This window comes from Ceratotherium simum, chromosome 5 (assembly GCF_057802395.1).
Source record: "Ceratotherium simum simum isolate JZ-2026a chromosome 5, ASM5780239v1, whole genome shotgun sequence".
Lineage (NCBI taxonomy): Eukaryota > Metazoa > Chordata > Mammalia > Perissodactyla > Rhinocerotidae > Ceratotherium > Ceratotherium simum.
In genome coordinates this window covers 10,825,495-10,852,117 of record NC_141904.1, presented here as the reverse complement: position 1 = coordinate 10,852,117, position 26,623 = coordinate 10,825,495, and positions in this window count along the sequence as shown.

The following is a 26,623-nucleotide window of genomic DNA, read 5'->3' as shown; positions in this document are numbered from 1 at the left end:
TTTTGCCTTAATCCTCATCAGATAACCCCTTGCTGCCTGTTCCCTTATCCCCACACTGCTCTGTACATCCTGAAATCTGACCCTTCTTCCGTTCCCCTTCCTCTGTCCAACCCTTCCACTGTGCCCCTGGGAGCTCCTGGTCTGTCGTTAGCAGACATACAGTCTCACCCCTTTCCCTGAATGTCCCTTTTACACTCTCACTCTGACTGGGACCTGGCTTTCCCCCAGGACACTGCTTCCACTGCAGTCCTGTCAAGGAGAGGCTTTGATTTCATACCCCGTGGACCTTAAAACCTGGAAAAAGGGCAAGTCTCTTCCTTACTCTCCTTTGATGCTTCTAATTAATCATTACTCTTGCTTCCAACTTCAAAGACCTCAGCCCCTTTGAAGCATATCGTCAGATGTTACCCCCTGCCACCCCACCTTGCTGCTGTCATTCACTGACCTCAGTCCTTGGTGCCTCCTGCATCTGCTTTGCTGTCTCTATCTCTACTGCCAACGATAACGACAATGACAGTCTTCTAAGCACTCTAAAAGCATTCTTTTATTTAATTCCTGTAATACCATGATATAGGTACTATTATCATCCCCATTTTATTTATTCATTTATTTTTTTTGTGAGGAAGATTGGCCCTGAGCTAACATCTGCCAATCCTCCTCCTTTTTTACTGAGGAAGACTGGCCCCGTGCGAACATCCGTGCCCATCTTCCTCCACTTTATATGGGATGCCGCCACAGCATGGCTTGACAAGCGGTGCATCGGTGTACGCCTGGGATCCGAACCGGCAAACCCCGGGCCGCCACAGCGGAGCGCACACACTTAACCGCTGCACCACCGGGCTGGCCCCTCGTCCTCATTTTATAGATGAGGTGCAGAGAGTGATACACTTTGCCTGATGTCACACACAGTTAGTTAGTAACAGAGTCAGGGTTGGGAATAGAGTCCCGCTCTGGAGCATGTGCTCTTAAACACTGTGTTAAGCTGTTCCCTCGTCGATGTTCCCGGCAACCTTAACATCTATGCAGATGACCCATTCTACACCCTGTCTTCTCTGTTCCTTGATCTTCTTGGCTCCTCTGCTCCCCCACAGCTGCCCACTCCAGTGGTCATATCCATGGTCGCCTATCGGTTATGACAGCATTATCTCAAAGTATTGATTTCCAGTTTTTCACTCTCTGGCATCACCTCATGTCTTTCCCACCCTCTACTGCAGTACTCCCACTTCAGCAATTCCTCAGCCTCGTTGAAACCTCAACTCCAACTACTCCATTGATGCTGTATTATTTCACCAATATTAACCCTTCCTGAAATCCTCATTTCCTTTCAGTGGGCAATGGCAAAAAGCTGGGGGAGCACTTTCTGAATCAGCTATCTAGTGCTGTGTAACAAATCGCCCCAGAGCTTCGTGGTTCAAAACAACAAGCATTTTATTTGCTCACAACTTTGTGGGCCAGACGTTTGAGCAGGGCTTGGCTGGATGGTTCTTCTGCTCCACGGCATCAGCTGGAGTCTCTCAGGAGGTCGTAGTCAGATGGTGACTGAGATTGGAGCGTCCAAGACAGCTTCGCTCATGTCTGGAACCTCGGTGGTGATGGCTGGGATCTCTCTCTCTCTCTCTCTCTCTTCCTCTCTCTCAGTTCATACAAGGCTGCCTCCAGGTGTTGACCTTGGGTTTCTTTACACTGCAGCTGGATCTCAAGAGTGAGTATTATCATTAGCAAAGCTAGAAGCTGCAGAAGTTACACAGCATCACTTCTGCTGCATTCTATTAGTCAAAACAAAATATACGGTGAGCTCAGATCCAAGAGGAGGGGAAATAGACTCCACCTCGTGGCAGATGAGTGGCGAGACCACACTGCAACAGAGCACGTGGAATGGGGGTTATTGTTCAGCCATCTTTGGAAACACAATTTAATCATGACGCAGCACTACAATTTCTCCTTTGCAAGCGCTTATACCTCCCTTATCCTCTCCCCCTTCCTCCTTGCTTGGCAATATTCCTGACCTGGTCAAACCCAACTATCAATCAACTCCGTGCCTGCACCTGAGTAGCTGAATGTTACTGGAGAAAAATCACACAACTTTCTAACTATTCTCACCTTTATATTATTACCATGAATCTCAAATGACTTCTGAAGACTGCCAGACAGTCTTAACAGTTTCCTGGGTGTTTACCTTCCCACTCTTCAGCAGGACCATTTCACACCTCTTCTCTTTCCTTAAATCTCCGACAGCATTCTATCAGTCTAGGCCACATTGGGGTTAACTTCATCTCATAATTTATAGATGCAATAAGATGAGAAGAACCTCATTTTCCCACTCATATCCGTCAACTTACACGACTCTGTACTCACAAACCTTGCCTTCCATTTTGTTGAAATGGAAAAAGAATCCCTGATCCCGTCCAAGGCAAATGCTTCCACGTGTGCATGGCATCCTCCATCCTTTCTCACCTTATTGAAAACTTCATTTCTGCATATCTCTGATGTTGGAGATATCTCTCTCCAACATCATCAATTTGTCTCACTCTCTGGGGACGTCTTCTTGTTTCTATTCATGCTCTCTTCTTGGTGATCACATATAATCCCATGGCCTTAAATGCAATTCATCCTCTGATGACTCCTAAATTATATCTCCAGCTAGGGCTTTTCTGCTGAACTCCAGACTAGTGCATCCTGCTGCCTACTTCACGTCTCCGCTTGAATGTCTAATAGGCATTTCAAAATTAACATAGCTAAACGGAACAACGGATTTTAGCCCCCTACTCATACCCTAAACTGCTGTTCCTCAAGTTCCCACTTGAGCGAAGGGAACCACCATCCGTTCAGATTCTCTTGACAAAAAACTAGCAGTCCCAGTAGATTCCTTGCTTTTTTCCACACTCCACATTCATTCATCTACCCGTCCATCCGGCCATCTTTAAGTCCTTCCACGCTACCTCCAAATATTCTGAATTTGACTGTTTTCCCATCTCCACTGCTATCACTCTGGTCCAAGCCACAACAGCACCTCCTAGCTGCCCACCCTGCCTTCACATGCCCTGGCTGCAACTTACTTTATTCCTAATTGGGTAAAGACATTGCAGTGTCGTTAAAATCACAGCATAGGATGTCAGACTGCCTGGTTCACTAATTAAAGTGAGCCAACTTATTGAAAGGAATACCAGACCATATCCCTGTCCTACTTAAAATTATCTAGTGACTTTATATTACAATTGAACAAAATCAAATTGTTAATCATGGCCTAAAAGGCCCAATAAGATCTGGCCCCTGCCAAACTTCCTGAACTCAACTCCTATTCTCTCCCCTTACACACTCCACCCAACCAACTGGCCTTCTTTCTGGCCTGAGAACATGCCAAGCTCCTTCCTGTCCCAGGCCTTTGAATGTGATACTTCCTCAAACATTCACATGGCTGCTCCCATCATTCACATCTCAGTCCAAATCATCTCCTCCCAGAGGCCTTCCTTGATTTCCCGACATGCAGGATGTTTCCCATGCCCCTTGTAGACACTCTCCATTACGTCACTCCACTGTTTTCACAGCAGTCACCATCTAAAATATGCTTATTCATCAGGTTGTTTCCATGTTTACTTGATCTTCCTCACGAGACGTTAGCTTTCTCGGGTCAGGGCCTTCATCTTGTGGTTCCCAGAAGCTAGACAAGGCCTGGCACACAGTGTGTACTCTGTAAATATGTATTGACTAACTGCACCAGTGTTTTTTGATTTATTGAATAACATAAGTGATTCAAGCACATGAGAAATTTTTCAAATAGCGTCAAGGCATAAAAGAAAAAGTAAAATTATTCTCCTGCCTGTGCTCAGAACCTCCTCCTCCTGGTCCTACTCCCAAGAAGTCAGTCAGTTTTGGAAGTTGTAGAATTTGGCAATTAACATCACTCCTCTCCTCTTCCACTTTTAGAAGTTATATTATTATTTAAAACATCTTCTTTTGCTTACCTGTATAAACAGTACACTTAAACCACTATTTCTTGTACCCGCATTACCTAAGAAATCACAGACACTCCCTTCCCCTATTCTCTGTCCCCTCTTCAGCTCTAGTCATGACTTTTAAGTGATCAAGGCTTTTTTACATTTGTATTCTGATCCCTAACTATAATTAAGTCTTCTGTGCTTTGACGGTAGTTTAGTTTCTTAAAATTGAATACCATTAAATGGCATTTGGAAATTATGATTATGTAAATATTATTCAGTGGAGAACCAAGCAGTTTGATTAGACTTGTAGAGAAGGAAAAATAATCCTAAATCACCAAATCCATGGCACTCAAAGGAGAAAGAACCAATCTTCAAGGTCAAACGAATTCTGTTTTCTGCTTCATTTCCCTCACTTGCTAAAATCACGTTGCAGTTTAATTTGACATGTGACATTTCTTGACAGCTTTGTTTTGTCTTTTCCAAAATCTCTAATTGCCTGTCTTTTTTCTTGTTGATATGAAAATTATAATAAATCCTTTTAAAAAAGTTACTGAGGGCCAGGCACTAAATATTTTGCATGCATTGTTTCATTTAATACCCAAAATGACTCTATGAGGTGGAAATTATTTTTATACTCATTTTTTGAACAAGAAAACAAGCCAAAGAGAATTTAGGTAACTGTTCAAGGTCACGTACATAGTTTGTAATTTGAACCAAGCCATCTGATTTTGGAGACTGGGATTTTAATCACATTGTAATGTCTTTATCCAATTAGTAAGCATATCAATCTTCTTAGTTACAGTATTCTTGAAGTATATCTACTTTTTTAATTGAAGATCTTAATGGCGGGGATTTCTGACTTCCTGTTTCAATTTGAATTTTCAGGTTTAGTACTGTGGCACAGCTGTCATCTTGACATTTTATTTGATTGCACTTCTGGTCTGGCCTACATGACTTCTTCTTCCTTTTATTTTATTTCAATTTTTACTGGCATACAACGACAAGTACGTTTTTCAGAAAGGGTTAACTGGAAAGGAAAATTTCTGAGCCCTTACATGTTTAAAAAGTCCTGTCGTATTATTGCCCTCACACTTGATGATAGTTTGGCTAGCTGCAGAATTTAAATAGAAGATAGCCTGTCAGAACTTTGCCAGCTTTGCTCCACTATCTTCCAGCATCATTCAGGGGAGTTGATGAGGAGGCTGATCCCGGTTCTTTTGTAGACAGTGTTTCCCCCTCTGGAAGTTTTATGTTCTTCTCTTTATTTTTGATGTTTCAAAATTTTGTAAGAATTTGTTTATGTGTGGGCCTTTCGGTTCAGTAATTGGAGGATCTAAGACTTGTGCTTGCTTCTGCTCTAGGAAGTTTTCTTTTACTTGATTTATTTGATGATTTCCTTCTTTCCAGTTCTTTTTTTCTCTCTTTCTGGAACTCCTGTTGGATTCTTGTTGGAATTCCTAGATTGAGGTTAGACCCACCGTTTTGCTTACATGTTTCTCCTCTTTTCCTTTTTAAGATTTCTCCTTCTTTCTTCTTTCTTTTAAATCCACAACCTTTCTTTGACTTTGTCTTCTAGTCCTTCTGTTGATTTTTCTTTTGACAATTAAGTATTTAATTTCCAAAAGGTTGTAGCTGTTCTCTGCACCATGTTCAAGTATCCGGCTCAGTTTTGATGGATGTGGTCTCCTTTTGAACCTGTCCCTGCATCCTTGGTACTCATTGCTCTGTTTACCGTAGAGAGTCTTTCATGCTGTTGATTTCTTTGAATTTTTGCTGAGCCTTGGCTGATTGTTCCTATTTGCAATAAAAGGATTAGATTTTCTAATATGGGCCACTAAGGTAAGTTTCTTCTGGAGCTGAGTGGATCTATTTTTACAACAGATTTCACCATCCTTCCCTTCCAAAGAAACATCTCTGAGCTGTTTGTACTTTGGGGATAGTTCACACTGCTTGCTCCCCGTGTATGACTCTGTGTATTTTTTTCCAAGTGAAGCCAGAATAACGTGAGCATCTTGGGAAGGCTTTAGGGAAAAAGGCATTAAAAAAAGTAAACGAGTGGCTTGAGGAGTGGAAGTGAAGGAGTCTGTCTTATAGGTTGTGGTTCTGCCATGCATTAGTGTTTAATGCAGCAGATGTATATGAGGGAACCCTAGAGGGGTTTTGTTTTTTTTAATTAAGACTTTATTTTTTTAGAGCAGTGTAAGTTTCACAGCAAAATTGAGGGAAAGGTACAGAGATTTCCCATATACCCCCCAGCTGCCACACATACATAGCCTCCCCCACTATCAACATCCCCCATAGAGCGGTACATTTGTTATAATTTATGAACCTAAGGCCAGCCCCAGTGGCCTAATGGTTAAGTTCTGTGCACTCCACTTTGGTGGCCTGGGTTTGGTTCCTGGGCAAGAACCTACACCACACAGACCTACACCGGTCTGTCAGTGGCCATGCCGTGGTGGCAGCTCACATACAAAAAGAGGAAGATTGGCAGTGAATGTTAGCTCAGGGCGAATCTTCCTTGGGAAAAAAAAATTGATGGACCTACATTGACACATCATAATCACCCAAAGTCCATAGTTTATATTATGGTCCACTCTTGGTGCTGTACATTCTGTGGGTTTGGACAAATGTATAATGACATGTATTCACCATTGTAGTATCATATGGAGTATTTTCACTTCCTTAAAAATCCTCTGTGCTCTGCCTAATCATCCCTCTTTCCCCCCTAACCCTTGGCAACCACTGATCTTTTTACTGTCTCCATAGTTTTGCCTTTTCCAGAATGCCATATTGGTGGAATCATACAGTATGTAGCCTTTTCAGATTGGTTTCTTTCACTTGCTAATATGCATTTAAGTTTCCTCCATGTCTTTTCATGGCTTGATAGCTCATTTCTTTTTAGTGCTGAATAATATTCCTTGTCTGGTTGTGCCACAATTTATTTATTCATTCACCTACTGAAGGACATCTTGGTTGCTTCCAATCTAGAGGGTTTTTAATGATGAGTTTTTCCTCATTCCTCCCCCGCAAAACCCAGCAGTCAGAAACATCTCCTTCAGCCCCTGGGTACCTCACAAATTCACTGCCCTGTCACTATTAGCAGCACAGCAGACCTCCAGGACTCAGAACATAGAGGAACTGTTTATGTCCATATTGTCTAGAGAAGGGGCTGGGCATGCTGCCGTTGGACCAGCTCTGGCCCCTTCCTGGCTTGGTAATCTGTGTTTATTTTACTAATAACATATTTTTTTCTTCTCTTGTGAATATAAGATCATTGTGAAAATTTGACAAATTCAGAAGAGTTAAAATATTAAATATCACTGAATATACTACCACTCAGACAAAAGGTTAACATTTCAGTGTATATCTTTCCAATTTTTTGAGAAGAAATAGGTAGAATACAATGTTTATAGTTAAAAAATTTGTAGCTCATGTCTTTAAATGTCCTTCAAAAATGTGATTCTTGATGGTTGCACAATATTTATCACAGGCCACACTACAGTGTATTTAACTACTCTCTACTTCTGATGTTTGGGATTGTTCTAAAGCTTTTCTATTAGGAATAATACTGTGAGAAACGTCCTCGTTCATATAGCTTTTTTTTTCACATCTCAGTTCCTTGGATTAATTCTTAGAATGGCAGATAATAGGCCAAAGTGCTTCAACACATTTTAAACCTTTTGATATATACTGCCAAATTGTCCATCTGTTCTAGTTGTATAAATGAATACACTTTTTGTTAATGTGTAAGAATTCCCTTTTGACTGAACTAGCATCTAAACTTGATACCATCTTAAAAAAAAAGAGAGAGAGACTGGGAAAAATTTTTCTATCAGCATGATAGAAGGAAATATTTTTCAATGTTTTTTCCTCTTGCGTTCTTTTGATTCTTAGCGAGATTAGATATCTGGGTCTGTCTATCTATCCCATTTGCATTTCTTCTTTTGTAATTTTTCCTGTTCAGATCTTTTGCCTATTTTTCTGTTAATGTGCCTCACTTCTGTTAATTTATTTGTAAGACTTTTATAGATTAAGAATTGTTCTCTTCCATATATATCCATATATCCATACATATATAGAAGAGAAAAATTCTTATATTTATATATATAAATACAAGATATATGTATACATACATATAAACATAGACATATAAAATAAAAAAAATTTTTTTAGTCTCATTTTCTTTTTAGTTTTGTTTAGGATTTTTTTAAATCCTAAGATTTTTAAAAAACATTTTAAATTTCTTGCAGGAATCTTTTCTCTTATCTGGGTTTATTTGCTTTGCCAATTTTGAAATTTAAATCTTTCAACCATCTGGAATTTACCTTTGTGCGAGTGTGATATAGAGATCTAACTTTATTGTTTTGCTAAACTGATGGCCAATTGTACCAACACCATTCATTGAATAATATTTTATTTACCCACCAAATTGAAATGCTATTTTTCAAATATACTTCTTATGTGCATTAGGATCTGCTTCAAGGATATCAGTTCAAGGCTATCCTGTCACTGTACCTACTTAATGAAATAGTACTACCCTGTTCTAATTATTTTATTTTTATAGTATATTCTTATATGTGGTAGTGAAAATTCTAATGACTTGCCTTTTCCAAAAATTTAAAAGCAATTCTTCCTACTTATTTTTTCATATAAACTTCAGAAGAATTTAATCATACTCTTTCCTATCCCCAATCTACTAAATCTAATGTATTAAGCCTATAAATTAATGCAAAGAGAACTACCATCTTCCTACTACCCAGGCTTTTCCTCCCAGCATGATCTATCTTCTCGTTTATTCAAATAGCTAACTTGTTTTCATATAATCAGTAAAATATCTGCAATATAATCTTTTTAATAAACCCATAAAATCATGCAGAAATGTGGTTTGACCAGTCTTGCACCAGAAATCAGGAAGCCTGGAGTCTGCCTCCAGCTCTGCTACCAATTGGTTGTACAAACTTGGACAATGAACATCTTTGGGCCTCCGTGTCTTTGCCTGTAAAATGAGGAAGGCTGAATGAAGAGTTCTCTAAGATCTCTCCAGCAGAGGCAGTTTGTGATTCTATGAATCGTGATGCCAAATTTGTCCCCCAAAGGAGGAGTAACGTTACTATAGTTCACTGCACGATCGTCACAGGCACTCTCAGAACTTTGATTGAACATATCCACCCACCACTCCTTAGATGAAAGTCACTAAGAAACAGAAGAAGTGCGCATGCTATGAGATTAGTTCTCTTTCTTACATTTTCTAGCTTTCAGTGCTGTGATAAAAACAAATTTAAAACCACCCCACAACGCCATTGTTGAGGTTCCAAAGCCAGGATGAGATGTGAGCCCCCAGTGGGAGGAGGTGGGCCTGATGTAGGAGGCATGGAGCCGTGGGCACTGTTACCGTTTTTGCAAAGCTCCAGGGAAGGGAAACAAAAGAAATGGAGCCGCTTTGACGGTCCCTGCCAAACTCTTCCTAAGAGCAACAGGATTAGGAGGAAAATGAGGCTTCTAAGAGCATGACCAAGCATTTAATACCCCCTTGGAAGCCGCAAAACAAAAACATAATCATCTTCATCTCACCGTTAAAAAGAAAACACGAAGGACAGTGGATTTGCTTGATCTCTTTAATCGAATTATAAAGCTTGGATGGAAATTCTTTTGCAATGAAATGGCCAAAGATTCATGGCCAGGACAGGATAACTCAGACCAGACATTCAGGTCCACCCTAGACCTTAGAAAAATGAGGCTTAATTCTACATCATAAATGGTTTTAATCCGCACGACTTTTCCTACTGCTTTTAAAACAATTCAGTTTCAAGAACGATGGAAGCTCAAACTCAGTTTGGTGGTGGCCATTAATAGCTCTCATTTGGATGAATATTTTTGAAAGCTGTTTGTTTTTTCATTCTCACAAAAAATGAACTAGTGATGCATAAGCAAGCATCAGAAGAAAGGCTTAATATATTGGCAGAGAAAAACACAGCACACACTGAAGGAATGCATTATGGACATAAGCCATGAAAATGTTTCAATTTCTTTTGGTGTTAAGATACAGCGTGAAGAAACTAGTCAGTTTCTGGAGCGTCGCTTGAGGCAATTTACATATAGAATGATTATTGCGGGAAGGCAGATGTGGCTGAATAAACGGAGCTGGTCCTTGTGAATGTTGCCTCCCGTCTCTGTCCAGGCGACCAGCATCTGGAAGTTGTGGCCGTCGGCATTAAGAGAAATGATTCAAGGGATTGAAAGACAGTATTAGGTCTTCCCCGCCAAGTTTATATAATTTTAACTTAATTTGCAGCTAATCGATGTAGTACTATTACAGGTATGTGTGAGGTGTGTCCTCTGAAGGAACTCTTTTAACATCAAGAGAAATATATGGTTTTCTCCCAGCCCCAGAAACCTTTCTTTTTTTTCTTTTCTTTTTTTTTTTAAAGATGGTGTGACATAAATTCACCTTATTTGTACACACTGAGGTCCTTTCCCGTTCCATTGTGGAAGATAGCTTACTGCAAAGCCTCCTTTATAACCGGATTCTGGGTATGCACTTAATTACTCACCCAGGGAAGGGGGGTTTCATGTGGATAAAAGAGTGATGAAAACGCTATGAAAAGTGACACGGATTGAAAGGGAGGATAATACACCAAATTACAAAACCAAACAGACAATTTTCTGTGACTTCATTCCAGATGTAAGAAAGAAGTAGTGTGAACCAGCCACCCTGCAAAGAGAACGATTGTTCCCTCTGGGAGTCCTGGGAAAGGGAAGGAGGGGCAGACCGAGCACTAGATTGTGGCCCATTTGGGTTTCTCATTCCAGGTGCAACGGTGACGGTGGACGAGCTCCACTTTCTCTTCTGGTTGCCTTTGGGGTCAGGTCCCAACGCTGTGCGTGCCCACGAGCTCTGCTAGCTGGCCTCTTTTCCAGCCACCCTCCACAGGCTCCCAGTGTTTCTCAAGAGCAAATGTCACCAACTCATGTTGGCCTTCCATGGCCTGCGGACCTAAATTCGATCTCCCAGGTATATACGCTCACCGCATCCTGTGGATTTCTTTCATGGCTCCTACCGCTGTCCATAAATGTGCATTTACCTGTGAGCTTACTGGGTTCTCTGGCCTGACTGTACATCCCAGTCAGGGCTCGCTGCTGCTCCCCTGCACCTGGAACAGGCCTGGCACAGAGAAGATGCCCAGTAAATCCTTGGTGACAAATGAGTGAACTTTGTGGTTTTCTGAGGAAGACTGGTCTCCATTTCCCTGCCTTGTCCAGGCAGAATTCTCCAACACCTTGATTTCCATCTGTTTCCCCTCTACTTTCTCATTCCCTTTCTCTGTCCTTCCTTTCTTCTCCCTGTTCATTTGTAACAACTTCATTGGTTTCCTTGTTTTTTCTCCCATGTTGCTCCAGAAGGAAACAGATGGGTAGAGGGTTTCAGATGAATACTGAATATCACATCCCCATTGATGAGATCATTTCAGAATTTTCTAAAATTACTCTTCACGGTTACATGGCCAGGGAGAAAATATCTCTGGGTTTCTGAGAGTTGGGATGCTGCCAGGTTTAAATCATTATTAAAGGGACAAAGCCTCGCCAGGATAAAGCTGCTGGAAGTTTTCTTTAGCAGTAGAGTATATTCAATAATAGTACTCACCTGGAGGTACGCTGGGCGACAGCTCCTTCTTTTGTGTGTGGGTGTACTTACGTGTCACTATATCTCAATGACATATCTTGGAGAGCTTGTCTTCTTTTAGATGTTTGCAGTAGCATCCACCTTGAGACTGCCTATAGCAGATTACTTGGCCCTGGGAAGTATTTTTAATTGTACTTACTAATAGCATAAGATTTTTTTCTCCTCCCTTTAAAAAAATGTGGGCAAATGTGTCAGAAGGGCGATGTCACGCCTTGAGTGTATGAAAAGCATTCCAGGTATTATCACCTGCTTTCCACATTTGGTTATGTCATCCCATATTCTCTGGGAAATGAAGTGTGTATGGACTTGGCTCCTTCAGAGAAGAAGGCTTTCTTTCTTCAAAGAACTTTGTCAGGGTTAAGCCCATCAGTTGGGTATTGAGCCATCTCTAGCATTGATGTTACAAGCTGAGTTGTTGGAGACAAAGAACAGGCAAACACATCCATGGTACCTGGTGGCCAAATACCCCCTCTTCCCAGTGATGCCCATAGCATTTTGACTCTAGGCCAACCACCTCTCTCTCCCACCTTCATCTCAGCCTGAGAAAGGCTGCCCTGGTACAGAGCTGCAGCAAGTCTCAACATCTCAGCGCAGGCAGGGAGGTCTGTCAGTAACCTAGCAACGTGGCAACAGAAGCATCCTCATGGTCTTTAGTTTTTCAAATAATGAAAAGATAGTCAACAACATTTTGCAATTTAAACAGTGCAGTCTCCAAGGACCTTAAAGTCTGTTGTGAATGGAGAAAAGGAATCACAAGAACCTGCTTCTCCAGGGATGGCTAGCTCCATTTTACAGATGGCTACGCTGGATCAAGCAGAGCACAGGGGTCTATACCACATGAGCGGCAGAACTGGCTCGGAAGCGTGTAGAAAGAACTTCAACCAACAGAAAAAACTAAATAAAAGGAGCTGTAAACCAGCCCATTTTTTCTCGTTAAACTTTACAACTCCTAGGGAGCAGATACTGTGTTCTTCACATGTTTTGAAAAGTACCAGCCTTACTAGTTGCTAAATTATAGATGAAATCAATAGCTAGGTGGTTTGTCTTACAGCCTTGCTGCTCAATGGAGAATCAGCTATAGGAAAAGTTTGTTAGTTTTCTAAAAGTGGGATTATTCTGGGATTTTTTTCTGAAAATGTAATTCATTTCTGATCTGAAGGAAGATACTCCTGTTTGTCCACGCTTTCTTTTTTGCTAACAGTGGTGGTTTTAAAAAATCGCCACACATTTTTTGGTACTCCTTAAGAGATAGGGTCTTTGTAATCTCCCCCGGGGTCTGCATGGGCTCATGACTGATTCAACCAACAGGGTACTGTGGAAGTTATGCATTTGACTTTCTGGGCTGATTCATGTAAGCTGGTACAGCTCTCTCCCTGTTCACTGCAATGCTCGCATTGGGAGCCTGGGGAAGCCATGTAAGAAATTGGACTAGTATGAGGCCTCCATGCTGTGTGGAAACCCAAGCCACACTGTGAGGCTCGGTGTAGGTGTCTGGTTAACCAGCCCCACTGAGCTCAGCATCTGAGTCCCTCTTACCCAGGCACCAGACATGTGAGTGAAGAAGCCTCCAGACAATTATCCTACCCCCTAGCCATTCTAATTGTCCCATCTGAAGCCCCTGATACCATGAAACTGACACTAGCCATTCTTTCTGTACCTTTTCCAAATTATCTGTCAGAATAATTAAATCATTGTCGTTTTACGCCACTAAGTTTAAGGATATTTCTTAAGCAGAAGTAATAATCAAAACACTAACAGAACCCCAAATCACCCTCCTCTGCATGTTTATGTCCTGGAGAAGAGGCTGGGGCCCTTTCTCAACTCCTGAGGGTGTCTATTTGTCTAAGGCAACTGTGGTCATCTCATTCTCTCACTACGAGTTTAGATTGGGTATGGTCAGGAGATGCTCTTCTGGACAATAAGGGGGGTGGAGAGGTTTTCTGGGGCTGCTTTTGGGAGGTTTCCTTTATTCTCAATAAGATTTGCAGGACAGGGTGGTTCTCAGTGCCACCTTTGCATGTTGTTGTCTGCACAGGATGCCTACATCTGTGGTACCCATCCCAGGACTGTCTATGAGGGGAGACAACAGCCCAAGAGGACAAGCCACACACTGAAGGTGACAGGTCAAAGAGAAGGATGGGGAAGCCATGTCCTTGATGATGCTCAACATTGATGATGCTCAATCCTGGAACTATCTCCACTTTAGCACTTCCTGTTATGTAGCATAATTTTCTCACTGCTTAAGCCTGTTTGCGTTGGACCTTCTGAGCTTCAGCCAAAGCTTCCTAACAGTCTTTGATATTTCAGAGCAGAGGTTTTGGTCCTAAAGATCTGGGTTCAAATCAAAAACTTACTAGCTGTGAAACTTTGAGTTGGTCTGACTGTATTTCTTCAACTGTAAAATTAGGATAGAAAGGTTTTCGTCACTGAATTTTTGTGAAGTTAAAATCATTCACTCAATAAGGACTTACTGAGTGCCTGCTGTGTGCCAGGCACCATGCTTGGCTCTGGGGAAGTAGCTTTGAGTGACACAGATAAGCTTCCGACGCTCATGGTACCTAGGTTTGTGTGAGGGAGACAGAGAAAAAACGAGTAAATGAACAAGATAGTCTCAGACAGTGGCAAGTGCTACAAAGATGAAATGAGATGAAGTCCACAAAATGGTTAGCACTGGGCCTGGCGTACTGAAAGCAATCCGTAATAGTATCTATTATTCTTTGTTTAAAATTTTTTTTGGTGAGGAAGATTGGCCTTGAGCTAACACCTGTTGCCAATCTTCCTCTTTTTGCTTGAGGAAAATTGACCTTAAGCTAACATCTGTGCCCATTTTCCTCTATTTTTTGTATGTTTTTTGTGTAGGTCCACGCCTGGGATCTGAACCGTGAACCCGTGCTACCGAAGGGGAGTGTGCTGAACTTAATGAACGTCACCAGGCTGGCCCCATGATATCTATTATTTTTGTTATTAAAGTTAATGGTAGTCAGATCCCCATTAGGAAAAATGAGTGAACATGAGTGAACTTTGATTTTGGTCTGAGGATTATAGAAAAATGAAGGATGTTCGTTCCCCTTGTTTCCATCCATTAGGATTAAGTAGTTGAGGCCTGCTGTGCAATGCACTGGTCTGAATTTTCACCCTTTAGGATCTTGGAACTGGCTCCGTCCTCGGCTCTGCCCCACCCTAAGTGAGCTGGGAGAGGTGTGTGGCTGTCGTACAGGGGGCTCTAAGGGAAAGGACCCCTACTGGCTCTATTCGGACGCTTGGGCAGCCAGGGCCATGGAAAAGTGTCAGATGGGGCTGGCCAAGTGCCGGCCTGTTCCCAGGTTCTCCTCTGCTGCTGCCTCAGGCCGCCCAGCTGTGCAAAGTGGGTGGACGGGAACGATGGCTCCACGTCCACACGCCAAGGTCGTCCGCTGAAGCTGCGAGGGCTTGGCTTGTGCTGAGGCTTGTTTAGTCTTTGCAGCAGCAGTTCTCGTTCTAACTTTTCCAAATACCTGGGAAATGGAGAATAAAGACAAAAATCACTCTGTGAATTTTTGTAGGAAGGCGTGGGCTGGGCATTTGTCAAGTATCTTTAAATTGTCGTGGTGTCCAAGAAAGATGAATGGATGAAATGTCCTGACTTCCAGCTCAAAGTGCAGAGAAAGTCTTTCATAAGATGGCCCGCTCTAATCCCCACCAGTGCAGACCCTGGACCACTTTTTGGCACTGTCTTGTTTCTCTATTCAGGCATCTAACTACTCTTTTCCTGTTTACTTTCTCCCAGTAGGCACAGCCTGTTGATGATAAATAGTGCTGAAGAGCAGTTTCCATACCCACCCACACCTCCAGCTGAGAGACTGAGCTGAGAGGTTCTTTACCTGTGTGTTTCGAAGCATTGCTGATGCTGGGCGCTGCCTTGACCCCAGGTATCCCGAAGAATACCCCCTTCTCACATTTCAGCTCTCCCAGCCACGTTGGAATTCAATCTGGCTGGCTTGCCGGACAGCCCTTCAGATCTGAGTGAGGTCTTTGGGCTGCAGCTGTCAAGCCCATGGAGAAGAAAAACAAGTCATGCCTGCCCAGCCCTGGCTGCTGGGCTGCGAAGAACTGCAGCTGTGTAGCCGTCGTGTCGTGAGTGATGGGCCATGATCACTCACCTGTGCAGGCTCTCCTCTGAAAATGCACATGCAGCCCTTTCTCCTCTTTGCACACTTGCATCTGCTCGCGGAGGCATTTCCCTGGAGCTCAGCGTGGCTCGTTTTCTTTTTAGGGGATTGTCGGTTCCAGTCTTGCAGAGGAAACCTACTGAATCACCACCGGTGGCCAAATGCTGTGGCCAGAGCTGGCATTTGATGGTGGTTCCTCATGGAGGAGGCCACTGTCTGTTCAACCCTTAGGCTTCGTGGAGGGGTGAGGTGGTCTCATTAGGAAGGGGGGAGGTAAGTAGCTCCCTTCTGGGGCCCTACACATCATCCCAGCTTTTTCACCTCCTCCTTCTGGTTATAGAGAAAAGACCTGAGCTCTCAAATCAGACAGATCTAGATGTGAAAGCTGAACTTGCCATTTAAATACTGTTTGACGTTGGCAAAGTTACTTAACTCCTCTTTTTTTTTTTAAATTTTTTATATCTGTTTCTACCCTTTTTTTAAAAATAATTTTATTTATTTATTTTCCCCTCAAGCGCCAGCAGATAGTTGTATGTCATAGCTGCACATCCTTCTAGTTGCTGTATATGGGGAGCCGCCTCAGCATGGCCGGAGAAGCGGTACATCGGTGCGCGCCCAGGATCCAAACACAGGCCGCCAGCAGCAGAGCGCGTGCACTTAACTGCTAAGCCGTGGGGCCGGCCCTTAACTTCTCTTTTTTGAGTCTGTTTTTTTTGCCTTTGGAAATGAGAATAACGCACAAGACTTGGTGTTGTTGGACGTGTTATAGTGCAATGCTCCCCAGATTCTGAAGGGTTAGTACGGAATAAAATAATGTTAAAATAGCTCATCAATACTTTTTAAATTGATTATATGTTCAAATGGCAATGTTTGGGATATATTGGGTTAAATAAACTATATTATTAAAATTGATTTCATCCGTTTCTTTTTTTTAAGGGGAGTACTAGAAACTATAAATTTCTGTGTGCAGCTCACATTACTCTTCCCCAGGACCCTGCTGTCTCAGAACAAAGATCTCAGGGATTGTCTGTTGTGACCACCCTGTAGAAACTGGATGGACCTCAACCCAAAATTTGGCTCAGATGTCGAGACTGGTTATGCCACATATCAAGAGGGTATGAAAGGTTTGTTACTCATGCAGTGAGGCTTTTGGAGGAGAGCAGAGTAGATCCCAGGCAGGTCCAGAAATGGCTTGAGAGAGCAGGGAGAGGAGACTGGCTTGGGGTTATATGGTGGTCAGGGGATGGGACAGGGTGAGGGTTCCTGCGTGCTGGCAGAGGCTTGAGCGACTTGAAACTCCCCAAGGGAACACCTGGCTTTCTTATCAACTTTCCCAGATGTGGGGCAGAAGGGGAGGAGGGAAGAGTGAGGTTAAAGGCTGTCAGTTCCAAGTGCTGGTAATAAACGAGTCAGACATTACATCGTCTAGTCCTGTGCCTTCATTTTACCAATGAGGACTCAGACACAGAAAGGGGAGGTGACTTACCCAAGGTCACACAACTAGCTTGTGGCAGCACAGGCACTGGAATCCAGGCCTCTGGAGACCAGACATTTTTCCTCTCCTTCACAGCACCTCGTGGAAAAGCCACCTCGGAGGACAAATTCTTTCTCCAGGAGATGGTCTCCATGTTTTGCAGATTTGTGGGAAGGAGGAAATGCTGAAAGATGGCGGTCAGGCATGGCATCGGCCACCAGGGACCCTCTCTCCTAGGGCAGCCCCAGGCCAACTTGGCTGATGTTTGCTGACAAGCTGGCTCAGGAAAGTGACTTCAAAAGTAAATACTAACTCAACATAAAATGAAAAGGAAATCAAGAGTCTGGAAAAAACAAAAAAGCCCAAAACAAAAACAAATCCATGAGAACAGAGTGGGCATTGTGCACTTGCTTTCTTTGACACTAAAGTGGCTTTGAATCGAGCCAGGAAGCTCTCACACCTACATTTTAATTGAGGATTAAAAACTTCCAAGAGAGGTTAGTAGTCCGGGAACAGAGGTCTCCCATTGCAGGCGCAGAGCTTAAATGCTTTACAAAGTAAAGGAAACAAACTCATTGAGGTTTGTTTTAATACTTCCAGGAGATCGTTTTGAGTGTACAGCATGCATTTTGGAAGTCCGAGTACTTAAAAACACACTTGGGAAGGATTGGTTTTTAAATCAGAATCTTTGCCTGGTTCTTCATGTCTCTGAAGTATCAGTAGTCCAGTGTCTTCTGTACATTGTACTACACAAAAATAAATCTGAATCCATTTTGATTTTTCTGATTTTCTTCCACCCCGGATGTAGAGCAGCCTTCTTGGTGGAAATGACTTGGATAAAGTCTCAAATAATTACCAATTCCAGCTGACACTCACTGGGGACCTTGGGACACACTTTACCTGCTGTGTTCCAGGAAGAAAAAAGGATGGATGGAGTTGATTGAGAACCAGATGAAGAGCTCCTCCAAATTATGGCCAAGAGAATTTGGTAAATATTTGCATGTGGAGTCACCCCACAATTGTCTGGTGAATGGACACGATAGCTATGCAATTACTTATATTTAGCTTTGAACTGTCTTTTGTTTGGTACTGTCTCTTGAATATGGGAGATTTTATGGTAAAATCAATACCAACATATATCAATTATGTATTCTGTGCCAATCCTGGGATAAGCAATTTCACACTTCCGATATCGTCTCTATTGATGCTATTGTTTACTCTCTGAAGGGCTTTTTTTGCTTGGAGAGGAACACTCACCACTACCTATCTTTCCTTTGATGCTCAATTTATTATTAACTTTTTGGACTTTATGAAACAATAAGCATTTCTTTAATCACTGAATAACATTCCTTTCAATATTTACATGCTGCTTAACACAGCTAAGTCAAAATTTAGGAGTTTGGGAAGATATTTTCCCCCTAAAACTTAGAAACTTATTTGATTAACCTCTTTTAAACAGCTAATTTTCACAAGTCCAAGGTATCAGATTCTCTTAAATGCTCTAAATACCCTAAGAAGGAGCTATAACACACAGAATATCACAATGATTGCAGACTTTATTTTTATGCTTACACTATTGATTTCAGTGTTCGATTGTTTCTATCCACACCTGTATCCTCATTTTCCCTCTTCCTTCACAGGGAGCAGTCATTTTACCAGACCAACTTAGATGATAGGTTCTGGGATGCACCAGTGGATTCTTGGTCTGGACATGGGACCTGTTTTTAAGTTCAAGATGATTTTAACCACAGCCCTGGTCAATGGCCCTGGCTGGGTCATTTAATTTTTTTCTCTCTTTAGTCATGAGATTTTAGGATATGGGGGCCTTTTAATTTTTTTTTTTTTTTTTTGTGAGGAAGATCAGCCTTGAGCTAACATCCGTGCTAATCCTCTTTTTGCTGAGGAAGACTGGCTCTGAGCTAACATCTGTTGCCAATCTTCCTCCTTTTTTTCCCCCAAAGCCCCAGTAGATAGTTGTATGTCATAGTTGCACATCCTTTTAGTTGCTGTATGTAGGACGTGGCCTCAGCATGGCCGGAGAAGCAGTGCATCGGTGCGCGCCCGGGATCCGAACCAGGGCCGCCAGTAGCGGAGCGCGTGCACTTAACCGCTAAGCCACGGGGCTGGCCCCTGTGGGGGCCTTTTAAGGCTTTTGATATTTGTTGTCTTTCTCACTGTCCTGCCATTATTGTCTATTGGCCAGGTCTTTAAGTATTATTGGAACATAGTTATGCTTTCCTAGTATCTCATTATTATTAATGAGTGCATTTAGAAGACGAAGTACATGTAGTAACTTCTCTTCCTTGGGCTGTATGGTGGATGCTGCGATGTGCCCTCCGGCTCCTCCCTGGTGTACCGAGGCCCTCATTCCCCCAGTTGGGAGGCATGTTGCTTGTTTATGGCTTATAGAAGAGTCCTTCCTCAGAAACCGTCCCTGGACAAAGGGAGCTGCCTTGCCCCAAGGACAGGTCCGTGTGGTTGTACAGATGCCCCATCCGTTTGCCTCAATATGAGATATATCTGAAGAGCCATTCCAGTTTTAGAGCTCCTGTGAGATGGGCTTAGATCTTTGTTGCCACCACATCACAGTTCAACCTTCCCCTCTGCCCCATCCTGCTTCCCTCACTTGCTTACAGGGGTTGTTCCCAACAAGACACCCCAATAAACCTCCATCTCAGACTTTGTTTCCAGGGAGCCCACCTACAAAGGTTGGTGCCAGGCATAGTCCTAGGAAGCAGAATCCAAAATAGGATTTTGGCCCCTGGGAGATGATGCCACCAACCAGGTGACAATGTGGACCCCATCACTGGTGGTAGCCCCCTGATATGTGGTATGGTGCAATTGCTAAAATCTTACCGGTGGTGAACCGAGATGGGACACTAGTGAAAGGGAATTCACTGGCAGATACAATATTCAGCATTTTAGAGGTTCAGGGAAGTAAAATTTTTAGGATTGTGGAATTGGATGGCAGTTGTTTGGGGGATATCAAGGCACTGAGAAAAATGAAATGCTGAGGGAAGTAATCACCAATCTAAGGTGAAGTGTGAAAAGCAAAGGGCCTCCTTGTCAGATATAAAGAGACTCTCATTTCCAGCAGCCAAAGGGCAGAAAATGCCCGGCATTAATTATAGGGGCGATGGAGCTCCAGAAGAGGTTGAATTCTCAAACTTGGCAAATCTGCTACCCTAAAGTCAGGGTCCTGGTGAGAAAGGTGTGGGACTCTAAGACTTGGGATGGGATCATCTGGGTTAGTGTAATTGAAAATCTTAACCCCTAGAGTCCTCTGAACTCTCTGAGCCTGTAGAAATAACCATGGTCTTCACTATTAAAGACTGGTGCACACCTTTCTTGATGACAAGGCAGAGGTTTCTGCCTTGAAAAACAACACGTCACCCATCCCGGCCACCCCCAGAGTCTCTTTCTACCTCTTCTCTAGACCAATAACTAGAGTTAAGTATAATGCTAGTTATACTTTATAAAATATAACCTGGCCAGAGAAGTGCTGGGTCAGCGAAGGGAGGAAAGGGAGCAGGAATACCTGGCCAACACGTGGTACCAGGGCTGGAAGAGTATGAATGGGATTCAGGATCACGTGGGAGTGTGGGTAAAGGGGAAATAGAAAGTTGATTAAAGCAGAGTTTATTAAAATGGGAACACTGTCACAGGATGTATGATTTAACACTTTGGCATGGACCTTGGGGGATGATGCTAATATGCTGCTAACACATTGTCCTTGGAAGCTTCGAGAAAGTGGTGGTCTACACTAAGTGAAGTAGAAATGCCAGAACTGTGTGGCAGATGGTAGAAGGGATCAAAGGCTAAGAAGTGAGCATGCTAGAGAGAAAATACTAAGTAAGGATTAAAAAAAAACCCAACTAACTATGTTAGTGGGAAGGCCAGAGGAACCATCATTTAACAAAGAATAAGTAATGAGCTGGAAGAAGGACACCAGCATCATGGAGAAGTTCAGTGTTGGCTGTGTTCTGAAGGGCATGGCTGACAGTAAGTGATGCTGTTCCAGGACTGAGTTCAGTGATAGTAATGGGGCTGATAGGATCTAGGTGGTGGTACTTAACTATCAGAAGCAAGGAGGGTACAATTACCCTAATTAATGGCAAGGTCAAAGTGGCAGCCAGAAACCCTGACCCACTGAGAGCTGTGGAGATGGTTAGTAATATGTAGCATCCCTACAGGTGAGATAGATGGGCAGCCAACAAAGGATTGCTGAATCCATACAATCAAAAGACGTCAATGCTAGACTATCAGGAGGTTGAGGGAACTACTCCAATAAAAATTCATGATGTCCCTTGTCCAGTTTCCAGACTTGCGTCAGTTTTTGGACTTGGAACCTGTTGACTGAAGGAGAGGCAGAGTCTCCAGGAGAAAGGAACTTGCAACACCATGGAGATGAATATGATAATTCCTCTGGATAATAGTTCCCCAAAGGGCCTCCAATGGTTTACTCAGTTAACTGTATGCTGGGTAAAGGCGAATACCCAAACATTTCAAAGAGTGTTGGCAGCAGAGGCTCAGTTGACATTGATACTTGGAGTCCCTCCCTCTTAGATAGCCTACTTCCAACTTACAGAGTACACTGAATCCATGGACTCATCCAGAGGTCATTTCCCTGGAACAGACATACTTGGTAGTTTGCAGAACTGCCATTTTATTCCTTGGCTTCTAAGCTAAGAGATATTGTGAGGAAAAAGCCAAGCGGAAGCCTTTGGAACTAATGGCCAAATGGGCAGTTACTTTGTGGCCCTCAACGAGCCATGTCTCCCAATAGTCACACCTTTGTGTAGTCCCTTCCAGCATTGACCTGAGCTGGGAAAATGGATATGGGCAGGCATGATGCAAGCAAAGGCTTGAGAAGAGTTTGCACACAGGGGCTTGTCTTCTTGGAATGGTTGCTCTTGGGATCCAGCTGCCACAGAAAGAAGCTCTAGGTAGCTACAAGAAGAGACTACATGGAACGAGAGTCCCAGCCTGCCAGCCATCCCTGCTAAGTTGCCCGCCACGTGAGTGAAGCTCTCTTGGACATTCCTGCTATCTGACTGCATCTACATGAGAGACTCCAAGCAAGACCAACAGAAGAATGATCCGGTTAAGCCCTGTTAACCCACAGACTGGTTCTAAAGAATAAAATAGTTGCTGTTTTAATCCACCACATTTTGTGGTAATTTGTTGTTCAGCCACAAATAACTTAAACAATTGTAAACTAAAAGCAATATAGCATCCTGAGGGAAATGGCAGAGATTAGTGTAACTGATAAAGACCTAAACCCTCTGAAAGGGCAGATTTTTTTAATGTAATTATTTTATTGAGGTCATATTGGTTTATAACATTGTGTAATTTCAGGTGTACACTACTATATTTCAGTTCTGTGTAGACTGCATCTTGTTCACCCCCAATAGTCTAGTTTTTATGTCACCATATATATGGGCCCCTATGCCCCTTTCATCCTCCTCCCACCCCCTTCCCCTCTGGTAACCACTAATCTGTTCTCTTTATCCATATATTTGTTTATCTTCCACATATGTGTGAAATCACGGTGTTTGTCTTTCTCTGTCTGGCTTATTTCTCTTAACATAATACCCTCGAGGTCTATCCATGTAGTTGCAAATTGCATGATTTTATATTTTTTATGGCTGAGTAGTATTCCATTGTATATATACCACATCTTCTTTATCCATTCATCAGTCGATGGGCACTTGGGTTGCTTCCCCGTCTTGGCTATTGTGAATAATGCTGCGATGAATACAGGGATGCATAAATCTCTTTGAATAGTTGATTTCACATTCTTTGGGTAAATACCCAGTAGTGGGATAGCTGGATCATATGGTATTTCTATTTTTAAGCTTTTGACAAATTTCCATACTGTTTTTCATAGTGGCTGCAGCAGTTTGCATTCCCACCAGCAGTGTATGAGTGTTCCCTTTTCTCCACATCCTCTCCAACACTTGTTGTTTTTTGTCTTGTTAATTATAGCCATTTTGACAGATGTAAGGTGAAATCTCATTGTGGTTTTGATTTCTATTTCCCTAATAATTAGTGATGTTGAACATCTTTTCATCTGCCTGTGGGCCATCTGTATTTCTTCTTTGGAAAAATGTCTGTTCATATTCTCTCAAAGGGCAGAATCTTGAGTGATGCATCTGGTTGTATACTTTCCTGGAAGGAGAAATGGTTCAAGGCAAGAATATGAATGGACTCTTAGGCAGTGAAATGGCTTGACTGGTTGGTCAGAGACCTGGTAGGAGAAAGATTGGAAGGCTGGGGACAAGGAGGTGGGAGAGAGGCACATAGATGGACCTATGGAAGTGGCTGCAAAGTGTGCCCTGTAGGTACACTGTAGGTACCGGAGAACATTTCATTTCTCTGTTCCAACCAGCTCACCCTCATGTTGTATGTGGGAAGTATCATTTCTAAATTTAACTTCTCTCTCATTTCCTGAGCTTGTTTTCGCCCTGGCTTACACCTTCCTAGAATGGGAAGGTCATCATATGCCCAAGGTTGAAATGACTTTCCTGATAGTTTGGGTCTGAGTGTGGTGAGAAAACCCCAAACCTCCCTTCCTGTGGGGTGGGGTAGTGCTCAGACGATTGCACAAAAACTAATGACTTTTTTCTAATCTATTTCTTTGAATGCTAAGGTTTACACATATTGTGGACAAGAAATGCTGCATCCATTATAATTAATCTTTAACTGTGAAATCTGAATCTTTAATCCATGAAACTCATCTAGAGATGGCCAGGATCACATTGCATTTATATCATCGGAGGTAGAATATCTTCTCCTTTCTTACTAAGAGACTTGAGTTGGTACTTGGTGTTGTCTTTAACTCGATTAGGTACTTGGATGTCTTCCCAGCTCACAGTAACGTGCTTTCTTAGAGAACATGCCTTTACTCATGGGGATGCTCTCCTGGCAGCCAGCTTTGTACTACCTGCCTCTCTGGCCACAGTTGATTGAACCAAGGGTGGGCACCTGACCTGAGCTGAACTAACCATTGTTTTTCTCCTAGGAACTTGGAATTGAGAATATGACCCATTCCGTCTGGGCTGGTCATTTGAAGAGAAAGGACAGAGTCTCTGGGGCCGGGACATGTTCACCTGCTCACACGTGCACAGAGAAGCATCAAAGGCTGGTCTTCAGAGAGAAAGAAAAGCAGGTTTCCAGAGAGTTTTCCTCTTTTGGGCTTCCATCCCTCCTGATCCCACCTTCCTTTTGCCTCCTGAGATAGTCCTATATCTTTATAAACTCCTCTGCCCCCCCTCCCCCAAATTTAAGCCATTTGAGTTATTTTCTGTTACTTAGAACCAAAGAGACTTAACTAACAGAGGCCCTTTTGCTGGAACATATTTCTGGTGCATGCATGTGGCTGCACAACTTTTCCTTCCTTCTTTCCTTCTTCTCTCCCTCCATCCTTCCCTCTCTCTTTTCCTTTTAATTTTTTCTTTAAGACTGCATTATGATTGCATATTCAGGCTACAGAGAATCCCTGTTCTAACCCAAAGGCTTTTTCTTGCCAGGAATCCCATAGTCACTAACCCTCAGGTTTGAAGGGTAAATTAAGCTAAAGGATATACCTTCCAGAATATAGCTCACAATCTACTATCTGAAGAAAGTAAGCAAAGTCATCATTCTTCCTTAAAAGCAGCTTCCTCTTAGTTAAGTAGGTATGTCTAGTTCCATTTGAGCGATCGTCAACAGCTCCTTTCACTGGGGAGGGAATAATGAGCACCACAAGAAAAGAGGAAACGGTGGGGTATTGTGGCCTTTCACGCGAGTTTCTTCATCATTCAAGGTTCTTTACTGCAGAAGAAGAGAGACCTGACAGTCCCTCCACCTGTCAGTCAAGGAGAGTTAAACTGTGATGTGTTTGTTTAAATATACTTGATAAATCTCCACTCAAATTCAAATGCTCTTGCTTGTTATGGCAAAGGGAAAACAACAAAAATGTGGAAATAGCACAAATTTTCGGAAATAGGAGAACGGTTGAATAAACTATGATATCCCCACACTTTAGAAAGTTGAGTGGTTATTAAAAAGAATGATTTTGAGTGACATGTATTATAGTAAGTGCTCTATCTGGGGCACAGGCTGCTAGTTCCCCCCTGCCCCCAAAATAAGTCTATCCCTTTCCATGATTTTTAGCTGGGACATAGCTAACAGGGAAAAAGATTACATTTCCCAGCTTCTCTTGCAAGAAGGTATAGCCATGTGACCAGGTCCTGGCTAATGAGATATGAGGGGAAGTGTGTTGTGTCCTGAAAAGGAGGGGGAGAAATGTCCTTTCTTCCCTCTTTCCTCCATCTTATTTCCTGGAACATGGGTGTGATGGAAAAGGAACTTAGGCCACATAAATGAAGGGTACTGCTTGGGGAAGGTGGGCAACAAGATAGAAAATCTTGGATGCCTGGCTCACTGTGTGGAGCAGAGTTCCAGAAGGCCCTGGACCACTACCTACAGACTGTTAAGTCAGATAGAAAGAAACTTCTGTCTTCTTAATTTAGATCTCTGTTACTTGCAGCCAGACTTATATCCCAGTTAATACCTTGTCTAAGTAGGAAAAGAAATTCAGTTGTAGAGTAATGTGTATGGTATATCATTTAAAAATATTTGTGAAAGAAAGAATTTTCCTTGTATACATGCTTATAAATGTTTAAATGATTATGAAAAAAGTGAGAAAGTATATGGCCAAGCTTCTAACTTTGATTTTCTAAGAGGCAGGGTGGGGAGAAATTATTCACACTTTTTTTTAAACATTAACTTTTTTTTTTTTAAGGAAAATTGGCCCTATGCTAACATCTGTTGCCAATCTTCCTCTTTTTCTTCCCCCCTCCCCAAAGCCCTAGTACATAGTTGTATATCACAGTTGTAGAGTTGTAGCTCTTCTACATGGGACACCGCCTCAGCACGGCTTGATGAGCAGTGAGTAGGTCCACGCCCAGCATCTGAACTGGCGAACCCCAGGCTGCGGAAGCGGAACGCGCAAACTTAACCACGATGCCACTGGGTCGGCGCCTATTCACACTTTTAACGTCTTTTTTTTTTTCTTATAACCATCAAAAAAATTATTTTTAATTTATATAAAAAAATTATTTCAGGTGTTCCTGAAATAGGAGTAGCTAATGTGAAGGTGCTTCTTTAAGCTATGCAGTTGAAGGCTTTTGGGGTCAAAGTTCAGGAACAGAACCCTAGACTGCTGTTCTGCCATGCAGGGCACTCTATCTGCCTGCAAGAGTTATGTTTGTGGGGTCATTCTTACAAACTTGTTTCTAGATAGAGGTCCTCCTGTCTCTTTTATATGATTGGGTAAACGCTATTGGGGAAGATTGATTATTTTGTATTAAAAAAAGAGGAACTGTTGTGTTTTGCA